We start from the raw sequence: 20,871 nt of genomic DNA, 5'->3' as shown, positions 1-20,871 counted from the left end.
CTTTCATTTACCAAGCAATCTCAGTAGGACTAAAGCCGTGGCTTTGCTGGCCAGATGTAGCCCATTCCTTAGCTTTCTGCCATTCCAACCTTGTGGCTGAGGTACCGAACAGAGCCGCATTCAGTGCCACAAGTCTACAGTGTTTCAAGGTCCTTGCCATCAATGAGGCTGCTACAGACAACACTCAAGTCCTCTTTCTGTAGCTGCCCCTCCTTCATCAAACAGTCAGAGTTTGCCCAGGCAGGATGGCCCAGAAAGCCGGCATTTTAAAACAACACAGTTTTTTTTCCTGCTACTGCTGAAAACATACAAGCATTCAGTTGGCTTTTATCGACACCATTTAAATGTTTTGTGGCAGGACCTCTTAAGGGCTGCAGGGTTTTGCAGCTGAAGCTGAGTCAGCAAGCCTCTTTTAGATGAGAGCTCTTGCTTTCTTCTATCAAGCAGAGCAGACCGAGAAATCGCTACTACCAAGAATACATGCTTTACTCTTTCCCAAGCTTTCTCAGGCTTTCAGTGGATTCAGTTGTCCACAAGGCTGCATTCCATTCTGTAGTTATTTGAGCAGAGAGACTGTGTCCCCAGCACCACAGCCGCATGAAGGTTATGCCTGAAATAAATACACAAAAACTGTATTCTTTTAAACACTGCTGGCCCATTAGATTCAGCATTTTAACCCATTTCTAATAATCAGTGTAGTATAACGAGTTGCACTTACCATGAAAAATTCAGCATGTCTGACATGGTGGCTGGCTGCATCGACATCTGCCTCAGAGAGCAGAGCTATGGCATCTGCCGGGGAGAGGGGAGCATGGCTTCTCTGAGCTCACTACCTCTTCCTCCCGGCATTCTATTTTGTTTACTCCACCTACCTATGTTCTAACCTATCAGCTGAAGCGGATTCTTTCTTTAATTAATCAATAAACTTCTTCTGTCACTTTATCCTTTCAACAGCTTGCCCATATAAATCTCCCATGTGTCTTCTGTTGTATAATCTTTCATTTGTAAAGAACTTGCACTCTCAGGGGAGGATTTTTCTGACATCTCTGTGGATGGAGATCATATGAGGAAGATCAGATGAGCAACCATGACAACTCTAATGCTGTAGAGTTAGGTGGACCAGAGATTGATGGCTGACATTCCTGTGCTATGCATCAGATGCCCCTGAACTCTGGCCCTGTTGACAGACAGGCAGACATCAAGTTGGTCACACATACTTAACTCATTCAGGTTCACAGATACTGTAAATGGAGTTTTAATTCTTCTCCTAAACTAATAAAAAAACCAAGATTAGGAGAAGAGAAGAGCCTGAAGTAAGGCCTCAAAATGGGTCATTTTGCAAAGGAAAGGTTACCTGCCTCCATGTATGCTGTCTCCCTTTCTTAGTCAAATCCATCCTTCCAGTGTCTAGCTAACAGCTAACCATAGGATTGAACCCAACTGCCTTTGATTTCTGAAATAAGTGCTGTCCCCTTAAGGTCTCATAACAGCACAGGAAGGTTTGTAAGACTGTCCCAGCAACAATTTAAAGCAATTCTAGGACACCAAAGATGCAGCAAATTTGGGTAATTGGTAATATAGATCGTTCTGATGGGACAAAATAATGTAGCATTAAAAAAAAAAACAGATTGGTGTACTCACGATGAATTTATGTGATATGGCACACACAGGCTTCTGGTTCTGAATACTTCATGCTCGGTGGGTTTTGGAGATTGTCGTGACCCTGAACCTAGCTGGAGGCTTTGGGGCCTTGAAAGGACAAGACTTAATATTTCAGGACATCCTTGTACTTGGTCCCCACTGTTTACTGATTTCCTTACAGAGAATGAGCAGCCATCTACTCCTGCTGCCATCTCTTCCCCACATGAACAGAGAGAAGACCCTATACACACAGGTCGCTTGTATCACATGTGAAGGCATAAGTCACAAACAAACTCCCACAGCAGTTTAGAATTGTGATTAATAGAATGATTAGTTCTTGAAAGGGGAAAAACTTAGAGATCACAATCCCTTACAAAAGCCCTCTGCAGGATCAGAAAAGGAGCCTAGTAGCCGGAAGGGAAGCTCAAGCAAGAGATCAAGCTGAAGGTAGAAGTTGCTTTTTAAAAGAGAGAGAGACCATAAATCAATTGGCTGGTATCTCAGTGGCTATTCAGGAAACATCACAGAGAAAGGATCTGCTTCATGCATGAGAGTCACCGATGATTTCCCTTTAAGAACAAAACCCATCAAAACTCCCAATAACATCATCAGCATTCAACAACATGTCTATGATTTCTTTGCCTCGCCTTTGATTGTGCATTAAATGATGCTGATAGTTAATATGTGCACTTAATGCAAATTTCCTTGTAACTGACTAGACAGAATTGACAGGTTATCTTAAACACAGCAGGGAGTCACTCTACGATGGAACTGGTTCATCATCACCTGTGTGACAGTGACATAATTAAGATCTTTCCTTTGTCTATAAATCTCATTATGTTCAACATGATATGTTGTCATACAGATTTGTTAGGGTTTTGTCCCATTGGTGGTGTCCTTGGTATGCTTACATAATTTTTGCCAGATCCAATCAGTTTTGCCATGCACTCTCAGCTTCACGTCCTTGTGTTCCCCTTATGTTCCAGTCCAGGCATTTTAGACCTCTTGTAACTGTTGTAAGAGTATCTCATGTTCCACCTAAATGATTTAGGGTTTTATTTAGGCTGGGTTTTATCTTCCATCACTGAGTTCATTGACTTTCCTTGGGCGTAATTCCTGGGACACTGAGCCTAACTCCTGGGGGATTCCTACAGTTATTTCTCCTTGATGAGACAGTTTACACTCTCACTATTACTGTGGGAGTGTTTCTGTAGCAAATATTCTTCTCAAGATGAGAAGAAACTTCAATATTACAATCCATTTGTTATTGTGATTAAAATACACATACACAAACACACACAAGTTAATTCACATACACTGATGATATCTTAATTTATGGGGCCATTCTGGGGATGTCAAGATCGATATCTCTCGAGTGGTTCTCAGAAGGCCATAGGGTGACCCTCTCTAGGTACTTAAGCAGGGAGGAGAATTTGACCGCACTGTGACATGTCCCTAGGAACTATGTGTGCCTTGTCCCATAGTCAGACTGATGACTGACTATCTTGAAAACCACCATGGAACTTTTGTTTGGCAAATGATGGAGATCAAGTCAGGGTCAAAATCAGAAAACTAGATGGAGCTTCCAAGCTCCAGTGGAAGAGCAGATGGATGGAGAAAAAGAGCAAGGATGTCAGGAATATAAGGGCTTGGTCCACACTATGAGACACTGTGCCTGAACTAAGGGGATTTCAACTAATCCAGTGACCTGGGAATGAAAGAACATGGGATCAAACTGGAAGCTCTGAATGTGGCTGACAATTGGGGCAGACGGAGAAGCCAAAGATAATGGCACTGTCACTTGTCTGCATATCATACACTGGCTTTTTGTGATCATATTTTTTGTGGATGCATACCTTGCTAAATCTGTATGGATGAAGGGTGGGCTTGGACTTCCCACAGCTCAAAGTACCCTGCCCTCTATTTGGACTGGTGTTTGAGTGGAGAGGTTTATTTGCGGAGCAAGAAGAATGTGGGAGGAGGAAGAGAAGTGGAAAGTTTGATAATTATTATTATGAAGTAATGGAAAAATCAATAGAAAATAACCAATGAGGACATTGGAGTTAGGATTAAAAAACATTCATGTGAGTTGTTGACTCAGACCAAAAATTATTTTACAGAAAAAAAAAACACACACATAAAAAGGTTGAGTTACTTGGAAAATATGACTCAAGTAATTGGGAAGAAGATTGGGGTTTTTATTTTGGGTCTTCATGGGGCTGTATGAGCAGCATTTTAGGACCTGTATGCTGGATATTTCTGGGGGTTAGTAGGGAAGAAACCTGGCTAGGAGGAGTTTTATGACATAAGTAGAGCCTTGATGATGTCACAAAGCTTTGGTTGGGGGTGGCAACTCTGTTGCACATGAAGCACTAGTCTTCTGTGAAGGTGGGCTTACTATCTTCACGGTGGCTGAGGAGGTCAGTTCAGCTCTTGGGCTCCACAACTGTTCAACCGAATTTCCAGAAGTTGGAATCTAGAGAGCCAAGATATTTTCTTTTGGTAAATATGTTTAGGAAGCAACTAGGACCTCTGTAGTCAAAGAAAGGTTTCTTTCAAATCTGCTCTGGGTCCAAAATTTATGTCGTTAACAGCTCCTATATTTGATAGCTGGGGGACGGTTAATGTCAGGTATTCTCCCCACTCTATCTTTGCTAAAAATGTCCAATTCCTCATTCCACTTAAATGGCAAAGATCCTCTTTGTCCATATGTGTTTTAAAAGATAATTATTTCTAATAGGTGCTGTTGCACAGATTAATGTTTCTTTCTTTTGGCAGTTTGACTCACAGTACTCACTTCTCTAATGAAGATACAGAATATCTTTATGTAATCAACCTGGATCTGGATCAGGAGACACAATAGAGAGAGCCAGTGGACTGGAGTGCCATGACCTTGGGCAGGTGGTTATAGATCAGCCAACTAACCCGTAGCTTGAGTGGTAAGGAGAGGAGTGGCTGTTCTTTGAATTCTTTGCCATCTGTTCAGATATTTCTTTCTCACTTTAGGTATAGGCATAGCTTCCTCTCTCATTGATATAGTAAGTCAGGAAGTAGGTTTCTCAGTAGAGGTCAATTGCATTTTGCAGCAGGAATATGTCTCTGATACACATATACTGAGCTGTAGACAAGAGTTTGATACTTTTCCTATTAATTTCTTAAGAACATATTCCATTTAGGTATCCAAATCTATTCAGCCCTGCCTTTTTCACCTGCTCCAAAGTTATTCCTAAAAAGAGCCTTGACCTCACATCCTCACCTTCTTATCCTTGCAGGCACTTATGGTGGAGGAAACCACTTTGTGTCTGATTTAAACTGAAGAGTTCTTCCTATGCAGAGATTGGCAGCTATGAAGCCCAAGCACAGAAACAGAGCCAAGAGACAGTGGAACAGGAGTGCTGTGGCCTATCTCAGAAAGTCTCCCGCCATGAAGAAGATGCCCCTTAGTATGAGTTGCATGCCACATCTCCAGAAGAAGAATGGGCCATCGCTCCAGAAGCAAAAACTTAGTAAGCCTTTTGAGGCCCTGGAGAATATTGTTGGCCGCAGAATTTCTCATGGCTGGAAGGAAGCCAATGAACCAGTCACCATTGGAAAGCCATCATTCTAGATCAACTGCCAACATATCCCTCTCTCTATTTGTTGAAATATGATGGGATTGATTGTGTCTATGGCTTGGAGCTTCATAGTGATGAAAGGATTTTAAACCTGAAGATCCTGCCTAATAATGTGCCATTTCCTCAGGTGACAGACACTCATCTCTCAAACACCATAGTTGGCAGAGCAGTGAAACATACATTCATGGGCACAAATGGCTCTAAGAATGACTGGAACGGGATGGTCCTAGAAGAGGTGCCAATCATGAAGACCTGGTTTTATATTACCTACAAGAAAGATCCGGTCTTGTACATTTACCACCTCCTGGATGACTACCTGGAAGGCAACCTCCACATCATGCCAGGCTCTAAGGAAGAGTGGAGTGGCGTGGTCCCAGATGAGGTGCAGGCCATAACGACCTGTCTCTACATGGTCAACGAGAATGGTCCGGTCCTGTACCTTTACCACCATCATGATGATTCCATTGAAGGCAACCTCCACATCACGCCTGAATGTCCTCCAGTAGAGGTTACTTTGGAATTAGGCAGGGATTCCTTGCAGGGCAAAAGAGTGCAGTACAACAAAAAAGATGGAACCCAAGAGATAGGTAAAATTATTTGCCAAGTTCCTAACAAACCTTCTGTGTATTTCATCAAGTTTGATAATGACTTCCATATCTATGTCTATGATTTGGTGAAGATCTGTTAAAGTGAAATTCTCAAATTTTGAGGGGCAGACTTAATTCTCTCTTTGGGAATGTGTTTTTTTCAGAGATACCTCAGGTCTTCTATGAATCCTGGTATTTTTTCCAATGGATTATTCTTTCTCAAAGAATAAAAATTTGTTAACATGTTGTATTATTTGGTCAATGATGGATTGTGTTTGGTGGATGGGGCATCACAGAAATACATGCCTCAAAACAAAGCAGGATTTATGGTCTTTTCCCCTTGGAGAGTAAAGGACTGAGGATGCGTGGTGTGGTAAAGGACAAGATGGCTGTCAAGGAAGCAGTGGAGAGGGGACAAAAAGTTGTATGATCTCGGGGCGGTACGAAGCTTGAGGGAAAACCATGTCAAATGGAAAGATGTGACCGATATCAGCGTGAGGTATTGGGACTTAAGAGGATAAAGAGTAGATTAATCAGGAAGGGACACAAATGTATACTCAAAATCAGAGATAATTAGGTTTCATTTGATGAATGGTTTAATTCGTACTGGCTGTAAGTCAAAGGATGTTTGATCTCCACTAGAGCATGTTGCTTAGTGAAAAGTGTCTCCGCTCAGTTGCTCTTCTCCAGTAAGTTGGACATCAAGCTACCTACTTAGTTTTGCCAGAATTCTGTCTGCCACCTACTTTGTCATGCCTGGATTCGGTATGCCTTGAACTCTCATAGGTCTTATCCATGCCATCCAACCCTTGTCAGTTCATTTAAATAATTGCCCTGCCATATCTGGAAAACAGTGTTCCCTTTCATTGATCATGTTCTGTAGTACTTGGGCTATAAAACACACTCACCCACACACAGGATAAACATGTACATATGATGCCCACTAGTGTGTGACATGCACACATATGATGAATGCACCGAACTCCATAATATCAGTAAAGTAGGGAATCCATGATGCTAGGTGGAGTCTGGCAAAGACCCCACACACCCATCAAACCGCCAAATACCAGTATGGTACTGATATCTGACTCCCATCCTGTAAGGAACCTGCCATCTTGTAACTGGGCTATTTTTGGTTCCGTCATCTTCACAAACTTGGTTAAAATGTGAGAGTTGTCAAACTGGGAGTTAGGGTCCAGCATGTAGATCAGCTGTCCCAGGTCAGGTGATTTGGCTACAATTTGGGTGAGAAATTGTACCAGGGAATTCTGGTACACCCTCTCCTCTTCTTCTCCCTGTCCTCATCATCACTCTTGTGGGTGGGCCTGGAGCACAAAGAAGGTAAAATGGAATAAGCCTCCTCCTTAGTAGAAAACCTTGTCAATCCTTAATTTGACCTGACTCTCTGAGGGAATGCAGCACATTTTTTCCTACTAGGTCTCCTCATTCATTGGTTCACTCATTTTTCCAAGGAATGATTGAATTCATCCATTCTTCCTTGTCTCTCTCTCTTCTTTCTTCCCTTCTTCCATTTCCCCCTTGATTGTAGAAATTTGAGCAGCAGGGCTGCATCCCCATGGGGCCGCCTTGTAAGGTTATGCTCCGAAATAACAACACAAAACTATTCATTTCAACACTGCCTGCCCCATTATTTTCAGCTTCTTAACCCATGTCTAATAATGTATGTTGCAGCACGAGGTGCGCTTAGAAGGAAAGATTTAGCATGTCTGACCTGGTGGCTGGCTGTATCGCCATCTGCCTCAGAGTGCAGAGCTACCATTTCTGCCCATGGCAGAGGTGCATGGCATCTCTAAGCTCAATTCCTATTCCTCCCAGCATTCTCTTATGTTTATTCCACCCACCTATGTTCTAACCTTTCAGGCCAAACAGTTTCTTTATTTAATTAACCAATGACCTATACTCCATCATTACTCCTTTTTCTGTTTAAACAAGAACGGAATCTTTATCTTTAACATAGCAAAATTACATATAACAAAACAGTTATCAAGCAAGAATTACAGTTACAATATTTATAACTATTTTATCTTTTATCATAACAATGGAAAACTATAACTATCTATCTATTCTTCAACTCCATCAGAGACTCCAGAATAATACAGTATTACCTAAGCAAACAAAAAGTAAGCCATTTTCAAACTCTAGAAATGACAGAGGCATCTCGCTGCCTGGACAGTCACCCAAAGTTCCTCTGTACCGTTGGGGTTTCCATCCTCAGCCTACAGGCCCATAGTTTCCAGCAGACATTTCCATGAAGCAGGAAATTTCAAAGGCAGTCTCTATCTGCTTGTCTTGAAGAATGTTTTGCTGACCCTTTCCTGAATCAGGAACACGAAAAGATCATCTCACCTTTAGGCAAGTTCAGTAGTCCTCTCTCTGAGTGTTTTCTGTGTACAGTTTATGCAACAATCCAGGCAAGAGCAGTTTCTTCCCCAAATGGCTATCAAACTCCATAAGGATCCTCTATGATGCCCATCTTCTTCCTGAAGTAGATATGTGCTGCCAAGAGTAGAGTGTCTCACTGTCATGAAAAACCCTAAGGTACTAAAACATTAAATAGCCTATTTTGTAGTCTAGAGAGATATGAATAATGCCTATCTAACTGAAATATATATATCTATGTAGCTAGAAAATCTAACTAACATGACTACAAACTTGACTATTATGAATGATTATCCATTAATAACCTATATACATTATATTTTTAAATGAACTACACAATCACAATACCTTAATGAAGATCAAAAATGCATATACATATAACACAATTGACCTAAAATCTCTATCAGTAAAGCAAAATCTATACGAATGCAAATATTCATATCTATATCACATCCCACTTTAAATGTAAAAGAACGTTAATAAGCCATATTTGGGAACGTGGGTGCAGTTTTTTCTCTCCAAAATGCTTCCTGCTGAATGGTGGCATCATTATTGATTGATCTCAGTTGGCAGGTGAGCGAAGCAATTTTTTAAAGGTGTTCACAGCAACCTTTAAGTAGGGCGTGGTCCGTCCTACCATATTAGGATAGAGGCATCCACAGACTATCACCCTCTGTGAAAACAAAATAGAAACTCCTTTCCAAAGCATCATGTCCTTAGATCCAAATTTCAAAGTCAAGGCATTTTCAAAATATCTATGTTGGATTATTTCAGCAGCTTTTATAAAGAAACATCTTTTAGCAGCTATTGCTTCTGCCTCAAAATTCAAATGATTCAAAAACAGCATAATAGCATACAATATCAAAATTCGCTGTGAATTTTCCATCTTTGTGCGCTTCAATTTAACCTCTATTTTGTTTATTTTTCCTTTTTATTTTTTGCCTTTTGAGACAGGTTCTCTGTATCTTTGACCTGGAATAACCTTGTATACCTGTCTGTCCTTGAAGTCTCAGAGATCTGCCTCTCTCTGCCTTTCAGGCATTGGGATTAAAGGTGTATGCTACTACACATTGTACTCACAAAGATCTGTTTGTCTCTGCCTTCAAGGCACTGGGATTAAAGGCGTGTGCTACCTCACCTTGAAGGTACAGAGGTCAATCTCCCTCTGCCTCCCATGTGTTGGGTTTACAGGTGTGTACTACCACACCCAACAACTCTCTTCCTTTTTTTAACTTTAAGAACTTCAAATTTTAGCCTGCACATATTTTTAACACACTGTAAATCATTTAAAAATTTTCTTTGTCTTTGAATCTCTCTTTACTCTATTTCTCTCTCTGTTTTTCTGACCACATGAGTCTTTCATTTACCAAGCAATCTCAGTAGGACTAAAGCCGTGGCTTTGCTGGCCAGATGTAGCCCTTTCCTTCGCTTTCTGCCATTCCAACCTTGTGGCTGAGGTACCGAACAGAGCCGCATTCAGTGCCACAAGTCTACAGTGTTTCAAGGTCCTTGCCATCAAAGAGGCTGCAACAGACAACACTCAAGCCCTCTTTCTGTAGCTGGCCCTCCTTCCTCAAACAGTCAGAGTTTGCCCAGGCAGGATGGCCCAGAGAGCCGGCATTTTAAAACAACACAGTCTTTTTTCCTGCTAATGCTGAAAAACATACAAGCAATCAGTTGGCTTTTATCAACACCATTTAACTGTTTTGTGGCAGGACCTCTTAAGGGCTGCAGGGTTTTGCAGCTGAAGCTGAGTCAGCAAGCCTCTTTTAGATGAGAGCCCTTGCTTTCTTCTAGCAAGGAGAGCAGACCGAGAAATCGCTGCTAACAAGAAAACATGCTTTACTCTTTCCCAAGCTTTCTAGGCTTTCAGTGGATTCAGTTGTCCACAAGGCTGCAAGATCATTCTGTAGTTATTTGAGCAGCGAGGCTGTGTCCCCAGCACCACGGCCGCATGAAGGTTATGCCTGAAATAAATACACAAAACTGTATTCTTTTAAACACTGCTGGCCCATTAGATTCAGCATTTTAACCCATTTCTAATAATCAGTGTAGTATAAAGAGGTGCACTTACCAGGAAAAATTCAGCATGTCTGACATGGTGGCTGACTGCATCGACATCTGCCTCAGAGAGCAGAGCTATGGCATCTGCCGGGGAGAGGGGAGCATGGCTTCTCTGAGCTCACTACCTCTTCCTCCCGGCATTCTATTTTGTTTACTCCACCTACCTATGTTCTAACCTATCAGCTGAAGCGGATTCTTTCTTTAATTAATCAATAAACTTCTTCTGTCACTTTATCCTTTCAACAGCTTGCCCATATAAATCTCCCATGTGTCTTCTGTTGTATAATCTTTCATTTGTAAAGAACTTGCACTCTCAGGGGAGGATTTTTCTGACATCTCTGTGGATGGAGATCATATGAGGAAGATCAGATGAGCAACCATGACAACTCTAATGCTGTAGAGTTAGGTAGACCAGAGATTGATGGCTGACATTCCTGTGCTATGCATCAGATGCCCCTGAACTCTGGCCCTGTTGACAGACAGGCAGACATCAAGTTGGTCACACATACTTAACTCATTCAGGTTCACAGATACTGTAAATGGAGTTTTAATTCTTCTCCTAAACTAATAAAAAAACCAAGATTAGGAGAAGAGAAGAGCCTGAAGTAAGGCCTCAAAATGGGTCATTTTGCAAAGGAAAGGTTACCTGCCTCCATGTATGTTGTCTCCCTTTCTTAGTCAAATCCATCCTTCCAGTGTCTAGCTAACAGCTAACCATAGGATTGAACCCAACTGCCTTTGATTTCTGAAATAAGTGCTGTCCCCTTAAGGTCTCATTACAGCACAGGAAGGTTTGTAAGACTGTCCCAGCAACAATTTAAAGCAATTCTAGGACACCAAAGATGCAGCAAATTTGGTTAATTGGTAATATAGATCGATCTGATGGGACAAAATAATTTAGAATTAAAAAAAAAAACAGATTGGTGTACTCACAATGAATTTATGTGATATGGCACACACAGGCTTCTGGTTCTGAATACTTCATGCTCGGTGGGTTTTGGAGATTGTCGTGACCCTGAACCTAGCTGGAGGCTTTGGGGCCTTGAAAGGACAAGACTTAATATTTCAGGACATCCTTGTACTTGGTGCCCACTGTTTACTGATTTCCTTACAGAGAATGAGCAGCCGTCTACTCCTGCTGCCATGCCTTCCCCACATGAACAGAGAGAAGACCCTATACACACAGGTCGCTTGTATCACATGTGAAGGCATAAGTCACAAACAAACTCCCACAGCAGTTTAGAATTGTGATTAATAGAATGATAAGTTCTTGAAAGGGGAAAAACGTAGAGATCACAATCCCTGACAAAAGCCCTCTGCAGGATCAGAAAAGGAGCCTAGTAGCCGGAAGGGAAGCTCAAGCAAGAGATCAAGCTGAAGGTAGAAGTTGCTTTTTAAAAGAGAGAAAGACCACAACTCAATGGGCTGGTATCTCAGTGGCTATTCAGGTAACATCACAGAGAAAGGATCTGCTTCATGCATGAGAGTCACCGATGATTTCCCTTTAAGAAAAAAACCCATCAAAACTCCCAATAACATAATCAGCATTCAACAACATGTCTATGATTTCTTTGCCTTGCCTTTGATTGTGCAGTAAATGATGCTGATAGTTAATCTGTGCACTTAATGCAAATTTCCTTGTAACTGACTAGACAGAATTGACAGGTTATCTTTAACACAGCAGGGAGTCACTCTACGATGGAACTGGTTCATCATCACCTGTGTGACAGTGACATAATTGAGATCTTTCCTTTGTCTATAAATCTCATTATGTTCAACATGATATGTTGTCATACAGATTTCTTAGGGTTTTGTCCCACTGGTGGTTTCCTTGGTATGCTTACATAATTTTTGCCAGATCCAATCAGTTTTGCCATGCACTCTCAGCTCCACGTCATTGTGTTCCCCTTATGTTCCAGTCCAGGCATTTTAGACCTCTTGTAACTGTTGTAAGAGTATCTCATGTTCCACCTAAATGATTTAGGGTTTTATTTAGGCTGGGTTTTATCTTCCATCACAGAGTTCATTGACTTTCCTTGGGCGTAATTCCTGGGACACTGAGCCTAACTCCTGGGGGATTCCTCCAGTTATTTCTCCTTTCTTAGATAGTTTACACTCTCACTATTACTGTGAGAGTGTTTCTGTAGCAAATATTCTTCTCAAGATGAGAAGAAACTTCAATATTACAATCCATTTGTTATTGTGATTTAAATACACACACACAAACACACACAAGTTAATGCACTTACACTGATGATATCTCAATTTATGGGGCCATTCTGGGGATGTCAAGATCGATATCTCTCGAGTGGTTCTCAGGCCATATGGTGACCCTCTCTAGGTACTTACGCAGGGAGGAGAAGTTGACCGCACTGTGACATGTCCCTTGGAACTATGTGTGCCTTGTCCCATAGTCAGACTGATGACTGACTATCTTGAAAACCACCATGGAACTTTTGTTTGGCAAATGATGGAGATCAAGTCAGGGTCAAAATCAGAAACCTAGATGGAGCTTCCAAGCTCCAGTGGAAGAGCAGATGGATGGAGAAAAAGAGCAAGGATGTCAGGAATATAAGGGCTTGGTCCACACTATGAGACACTGTGCCTGAACTAAGGGGATTTCAACTAATCCAGTGACCTGGGAATGAAAGAACATGGGATCAAACTGGAAGCTCTGAATGTGGCTGACAATTGGGGCAGACGGAGAAGCCAAAGATAATGACACTTGCAATTGTCTGCATATCATACACTGGCTTTTTGTGATCATATTTTTTGTGGATGCATACCTTGCTATATCTGGATGGATGAAGGGTGGGCTTGAACTTCCCACAGCTCAAAGTACCCTGCCCTCTATTTGGACTGGTGTTTGAGTGGAGAGGTTTATTTGAGGAGCAAGAAGAATGTGGGAGGAGGAAGAGAAGTGGAACGTTTGATAATTATTATTATGAAGTAATGGAAAAATCAATAGAAAATAACCAATGAGGACATTGGAGGTAGGAAAAAAAACATTCACGTGAGTTGTTGACTCAGACCAAAAATTATTTTACAGAAAAATAAAAAACACATAAAGGGGTTGAGTTACTTGGAAAATATGACTCAAGTAATTGGGAAGAAGATTGGGGTTTTTATTTTGGGTCTTCATGGGGCTGTATGAGCAGCATTTTAGGACCTGTATGCTGGATATTTCTGGGGGTTAGTAGGGAAGAAACCTGGCTAGGAGGAGTTTTATGACATAAGTAGAGCCTTGATGATGTCACAAAGCTTTGGTTGGGGGTGGCAACTCTGTTGCACATGAAGCACTAGTCTTCTGTGAAGGTGGGCTTACTATCTTCACGGTGGCTGAGGAGGTCAGTTCAGCTCTTGGGCTCCACAACTGTTCAACCGAATTTCCAGAAGTTGGAATCTAGAGAGCCAAGATATTTTCTTTTGGTAAATATGTTTAGGAAGCAACTAGGACCTCTGTAGTCAAAGAAAGGTTTCTTTCAAATCTGCTCTGGGTCCAAAATGTATGTCGTTAACAGCTCCTATATTTGATAGCTGGGGGACGGTTAATGTCAGGTCTTCTCCCCACTCTATCTTTGCTAAAAATGTCCAATTCCTCAGTCCACTTAAATGGCAAAGATCCTCTTTGTCCCTATGTGTTTTAAAAGATAATTATTTCTAATAGGTGCTGTTGCACAGATTAATGTTTCTTTCTTTTGGCAGTTTGACTCACAGTACTCACTTCTCTAATGAAGATACAGAATATCTTTATGTAATCAACCTGGATCTGGATCAGGAGACACAATAGAGAGAGCCAGTGGACTGGAGTGCCATGACCTTGGGCAGGTGGTTATAGATCAGCCAACTAACCAGTAGCTTGAGTGGTAAGGAGAGGAGTGGCTGTTCTTTGAATTCTTTGCCATCTGTTCAGATATTTCTTTCTCACTTTAGGTATAGGCATAGCTTCCTCTCTCATTGATATAGTAAGTCAGGAAGTAGGTTTCTCAGTAGAGGTCAATTGCATTTTGCAGCAGGAATATGTCTCTGATACACATATACTGAGCTGTAGACAAGAGTTTGATACTTTTCCTATTAATTTCTTAAGAATATATTCCATTTAGGTATCCAAATCTATTCAGCCCTGCTTTTTTCATCTGCTCCAAAGTTATTCCTAAAAAGAGCCTTGACCTCACATGCTCACCTTCTTATCCTTGCAGGCACTTATGGTGGAGGAAACCACTTTGTGTCTGATTTAAACTGAAGAGTTCTTCCTATGCGGAGATTGGCAGCTATGAAGCCCAAGCACAGAAACAGAGCCAAGAGACAGTGGAACAGGAGTGCTGTGGCCTATCACAGAAAGTCTCCCGCCACGATGAAGATGCCTCTTAGTATGAGTTGCATGCCACATCTCCAGAAGAAGAATGGGCCATCGCTCCAGAAGCAAAAACTTAGTAAGCCTTTTGAGGCCCTGGAGAATATTGTTGGCCGCAGAATTTCTCATGGCTGGAAGGAAGCCAATGAACCAGTCACCCATTGGAAAGCCATCATTCTAGATCAACTGCCAACATATCCCTCTCTCTATTTGTTGAAATATGATGGGATTGATTGTGTCTATGGCTTGGAGCTTCATAGTGATGAAAGGATTTTAAACCTGAAGATCCTGCCTAATAATGTGCCATTTCCTCAGGTGACAGACACTCATCTCTCAAACACCATAGTTGGCAGAGCAGTGAAACATACATTCATGGGCACTAATGGCTCTAAGAATGACTGGAACAGGATGGTCCTAGAAGAGGTACCAATCATGAAGACCTGGTTTTATATTACCTACAAGAAAGATCCGGTCTTGTACATTTACCACCTCCTGGATGACTACCTGGAAGGCAACCTCCACATCTGCCAGGCTCTAAGGAAGAGTGGAGTGGCGTGGTCCCAGAATAGGTGCAGACTATAACGATCTGTTTCTACATTGTCAACGAGAATGATCCGGTCCTGTACATTTACCACCATCATGATGATTCCATTGAAGGCAACCTCCACATCACGCCTGAATGTCCTCCAGTAGAGGTGACTTTGGAATTAGGCAGGGATTCCTTGGAGGGCAAAAGAGTGCAGTACAACAAAAAAGATGGAACCCAAGAGATAGGTAAAATTATTTGCCAAATTCCCAACAAACCTTCTGTGTATTTCATCAAGTTTGATAATGACTTCCATATCTATGTCTATGATTTGGTGAAGATCTGTTAAATTGAAATTCTCAAATTTTGAGGGGCAGACTTAATTCTCTCTTTGGGAATGTGTTTTTTCAGAGATACCTCAGGTCTTCTATGAATCCTGGTATCTTTTCCAATGGATTATTCTTTCTCAAAGAATAAAAATTTGTTAACATGTTGTGTTATTTGGTCAATGATGGATTGTGTTTGGTGGATGGGGCATCACAGAAATACATGCCTCCAAACAAAGCAGGATTTATGGTCTTTTCCCTTGGAGAGTAAAAGACTGGGGAAGCGTGGTGTGGTAAAGGACAAGATGGCTGTCAAGGAAGCAGTGGAGAGGGGACAAAAAGTTGTATGATCTCGGGGCGGTATGAAGCTTGAGGGAAAACCATGTCAAATGGAAAGATGTGACCGATATCAGCGTGAGGTATTGGGACTTAAGAGGATAAAGAGTAGATTAATCAGGAAGGGACACAAATGTATACTCAAAATCAGAGAAAATTAGGTTTCATTTGTTGAATGGTTTAATTCGTACAGGCTGTAAGTCAAAGGATGTTTGATCTCCACTAGAGCATGTTGCTTAGTGAAAAGTGTCTCCGCTCAGTTGCTCTTCTCCAGTAAGTTGGACATCAAGCTACCTACTTAGTTTTGCCAGAATTCTGTCTGCCACCTACTTTGTCATGCCTGGATTCGGTATGCCTTGAACTCTCATAGGTCTTATCCATGCCCTCCAACCCTTGTCAGTTCATTTAAATAATTGCCCTGCCATATCTGGAAAACAGTGTTCCCTTTCATTGATCATGTTCTGTAGTACTTGGGCTATAAAACTCATGAACACACTCACCCACACACAGGATAAACATGTACATATGATGCCCACTAGTGTGTGACATGCACACATATGATGAATGCACGGAACTCCATAATATCAGTAAAGTAGGGAATCCATGATGCTAGGAGGAGTCCGGCAAAGACCCCACACACCCATCAAACCGCCAAATACCAGTATGGTACTGATATCTGACTCCCATCCTGTAAGGAACCTGCCATCTTGTAACTGGGCTATATTTGGTTCCGTCATCTTCACAAACTTGGTTAAAATGTGAGAGTTGTCAAACTGGGAGTTAGGGTCCAGCATGTAGATCAGCTGTCCCAGGTCAGGTGATTTGGCTACAATTTGGGTGAGAAATTGTACCAGGGAATTCTGGTACACCCTCTCCTCTTCTTCTCCCTGTCCTCATCATCACTCTTGTGGGTGGGCCTGGAGCAAAAAGAAGGTAAAATGGAATAAGCCTCCTCCTTAGTGGAAAACCTTGTCAATCCTTAATTTGACCTGACACTCTGAGGGAATGCAGCACATTTTTTCCTACTAGGTCTCCTCATTCATTGCTTCACTCATTTTTCCAACGAATGATTGAATTCATCCATTCTTCCCTGTCTCTCTCTCTTCTTTTTTCCCTTCTTCCATTTCCCCCTTGATTGTAGAAATTTGAGCAGCAGGGCTGCATCCCCATGGGGCCGCCTTGTAAGGTTATGCTCCGAAATAACAACACAAAACTATTCATTTCAACACTGCCTACTCCATTATTTTAGGCCTCTTAACCCATGTCTAATAATGTATGTTGCAGCACGAGGTGCGCTTAAAAGGAAAGATTTAGCATGTCTGACCTGGTGGCTGGCTGTATCGCCATCTGCCTCAGAGTGCAGGGCTACCATTTCTGCCCATGGGAGAGGTGCATGGCATCTCTAAGCTCAATTCCTATTCCTCCCAGCATTCTCTTATGTTTATTCCACCCACCTATGTTCTAACCTTTCAGGCCAAACAGTTTCTTTATTTAATTAACCAATGACCTATACTCCATCATTACTCCTATTTCTGTTTAAACAAGAACGGAATCTTTAACTTTAACATAGCAAAATTAAATATAACAAAACAGTTATCGAGCAAGAATTACAGTTACAATATTTACATCTATTTTATCTTTTATCATAACAATGGAAAACTATAACTATCTATCTATTCTTCAACTCCATCAGAGACTCCAGAATAATACAGTATTACCTAAGCAAACAAAAAGTAAGCCATTTTCAAACTCTAGAAATGACAGAGACATCTCGCTGCCTGGACAGTCACCCAAAGTTCCTCTGTACTGTTGGTGTTTCCACCCTCAGCCTACAGGCCCATAGTTTCCAGCAGACATTTCCATGAAGCAGGAAATTTCAAAGGCAGTCACTATCTGCTTGTCTTGAAGAATGTTTTGCTGACCCTTTCCTGAATCAGGAACACGAAAAGATCATCTCACATTTAGGCAGGTTCAGTAGTCCTCTCTCTGAGTGTTTTCTGTGTACAGTTTATGCAACAATCCAGGCAAGAGCAGTTTCTTCCCCAAATGGCTATCAAACTCCCTGAGGATCCTCTTTGATGCCCATCTTCTTCCTGAAGTAGATATGTGCTGCCAAGAGTAGAGTGTCTCACTGTCATGAAAAACCCTAAGGTACTAAAACATTAAATAGCCTATTTTGTAGTCTAGAGAGATATGAATAATGCCTATCTAACTGAATATATATATCTATGTAGCTAGAAAATCTAACTAACATGACTACAAACTTGACTATTATTAATGATTATCCATTAACAACCTATATACATTATATTTTTAAATGAACTACACAATCACAATACTTAATTAAGATCAAAAATGCATATACATATAACAAAATTGACCTAAAATCTCTATCAGTAAAGCAAAATCTATACTAATGCAAATATTCATATCTATATCACATCCCACTTTAAATGTATAAGAATGTTTATAAGCCATATTTGGGAACGTGGGTGCAGTTTTTTCTCTCCAAAATGCTTCCTGCTGAATGGTGGCATCATTATTGATTTATCTCAGTTGGCAGTTGAGCGAAGCAATTTTTTAAAGGTGTTCACAGCAACCTTTAAGTAGGGCGTGGTCCATCCTACCATATTAGGATAGAGGCCTCCACAGACTATCACCTTCTGTGAAAACAAAATAGAAACTCCTTTCCAAAGCATCATGTCCTTAGATCCAAATTTCAAAGTCAAGGCATTTTCAAAATATCTATGTTGGATTATTTCAGCAGCTTTTATAAAGAAACATCTTTTAGCAGCTATTGCTACTGCCTCAAAATTCAAATGATTCAAAAAGAGCATAATAGCATAGAATATCAAAATTCGCTGTGAATTTTCCATCTTTGTGCGCTTCAATTTAACCTCTATTTTGTTTATTTTTCCTTTTTATTTTTTGCCTTTTGAGACAGGTTCTCTGTATCTTTGACCTGGAATAACTCTGTATACCTGTCTGTCCTTGAAGTCTCAGAGATCTGCCTCTCTCTGCCTTTCAGTCATTGGGATTAAAGGTGTATGCTACTACACATTGAACTCACAAAGATCTGTTTGTCTCTGCCTTCAAGGCACTGGGATTAAAGGCATGTGCTACCTCACCTTGAAGGTACAGAGGTCAATCTCCCTCTGCCTCCCATGTGTTGGGTTTACAGGTGTGTACTACCACACCCAACAACTCTCTTCCTTTTTTTAACTTTAAGAACTTCAAATTTTAGCCTGCACATATTTTTAACACACTGTAAATCTTTTAAAAATTTCCTTTGTCTTGAATCTCTCTTTACTCTATTTCTCTCTCTGTTTTTCTGAGCAAATGAGTCTTTCATTTACCAAGCAATCTCAGTAGGACTAAAGCCGTGGCTTTGCTGGCCAGATGTAGCCCATTTTTTAGCTTTCTGCCATTCCAACCTTGTGGCTGAGGTACCGAACAGAGCCGCATTCAGTGCCACAAGTCTACAGTGTTTCAAGGTCCTTGCCATCAAAGAGGCTGCAACAGACAACACTCAAGCCCTCTTTCTGTAGCTGGCCCTCCTTCCTCAAACAGTCAGAGTTTGCCCAAGCAGGATGGCCCAGAAAGCCGGCATTTTAAAAAAACACAGTTTTTTTTTCCTGCTACTGCGAAAACATACAAGCATTCAGTTGGCTTTTATCAACACCATTTAAATGTTGTGTGGCAGGACCTCTTAAGGGCTGCAGGGTTTTGCAGCTGAAGCTGAGTCAGCAAGCCTCTTTGAGATGAGAGCCCTTGCTTTCTTCTAACAAGCAGAGCAGACCGAGAATTCGCTGCTACCAAGAAAACATGCTTTACTCTTTCCCAAGCTTTCTCAGGCTTTCAGTGGATTCAGTTGTCCACAAGGCTGCAAGCCATTCTGTAGTTATTTGAGCAGCGAGACTGTGTCCCCAGCACCACGGCCGCATGAAGGTTATGCCTGAAATAAATACACAAAATCTGTATTCTTTTAAACACTGCTGGCCCATTAGATGCAGCTTTTTAACACATTTCTAATAATCAGTGTAGTATAATGAGGTGCACTTACCAGGAAAAATTCAGCATGTCTGACATGGTGGCTGGCTGCATCGACATCTGCCTCAGAGAGCAGAGCTATGGCATCTGCCGGGGAAAGGGGAGCATGGCTTCTCTGAGCTCACTACCTCTTCCTCCCGGCATTCTATTTTGTTTACTCCACCTACCTATGTTCTAACCTATCAGCTGAAGCGGATTCTTTCTTTAATTAATCAATAAACTTCTTCTGTCACTTTATCCTTTCAACAGCTTGCCCATATAAATCTCCCATGTGTCTTCTGTTGTATAATCTTTCATTTGTAAAGAACTTGCACTCTCAGTGGAGGATTTTTCTGACATCTCTGTGGATGGAGATCATATGAGGAAGATCAGATGAGCAACCACGACAACTCTAATGCTGTAGAGTTAGGTGGACCAGAGATTGATGGCTGACATTCCTGTGCTATGCCTCAGATGCCCCTGAACTCTGGCCCTGTTGACAGACAGGCAGACATCAAGTTGGTCACACATACTTATCTCATTCACGTTCACAGATACTGTAAATGGAGTTTTAATTCTTCTCTTAAACTAATAAAAAAACCAAGATTAGGAGAAGAGAAGAGCCTGAAGTAAGGCCTCAAAATGGGTCATTTTGCAAAGGAAAGGTTACCTGCCTCCATGTATGCTGTCTCCCTTTCTTAGTCAAATCCATCCTTCCAGTGTCTAGCTAACAGCTAACCATAGGATTGAACCCAACTGCCTTTGATTTCTGAAATAAGTGCTGTCCCCTTAAGGTCTCATAACAGCACAGGAAGGTTTGTAAGACTGTCCCAGCAACAATTTAAAGCAATTCTAGGACACCAAAGATGCAGCAAATTTGGTTAATTGGTAATATAGAACGTTCTGATGGGACAAAATAATTTAGAATTAAAAAAAAAACATATTGGTGTACTCACGATGAATTTATGTGATATGGCACACACAGGCTTCTGGT

Source organism: Microtus pennsylvanicus, chromosome Y, assembly GCF_037038515.1.
Source record: "Microtus pennsylvanicus isolate mMicPen1 chromosome Y, mMicPen1.hap1, whole genome shotgun sequence".
Taxonomy (NCBI): domain Eukaryota; kingdom Metazoa; phylum Chordata; class Mammalia; order Rodentia; family Cricetidae; genus Microtus; species Microtus pennsylvanicus.
Note: the sequence above shows the minus strand (reverse complement) of the source record.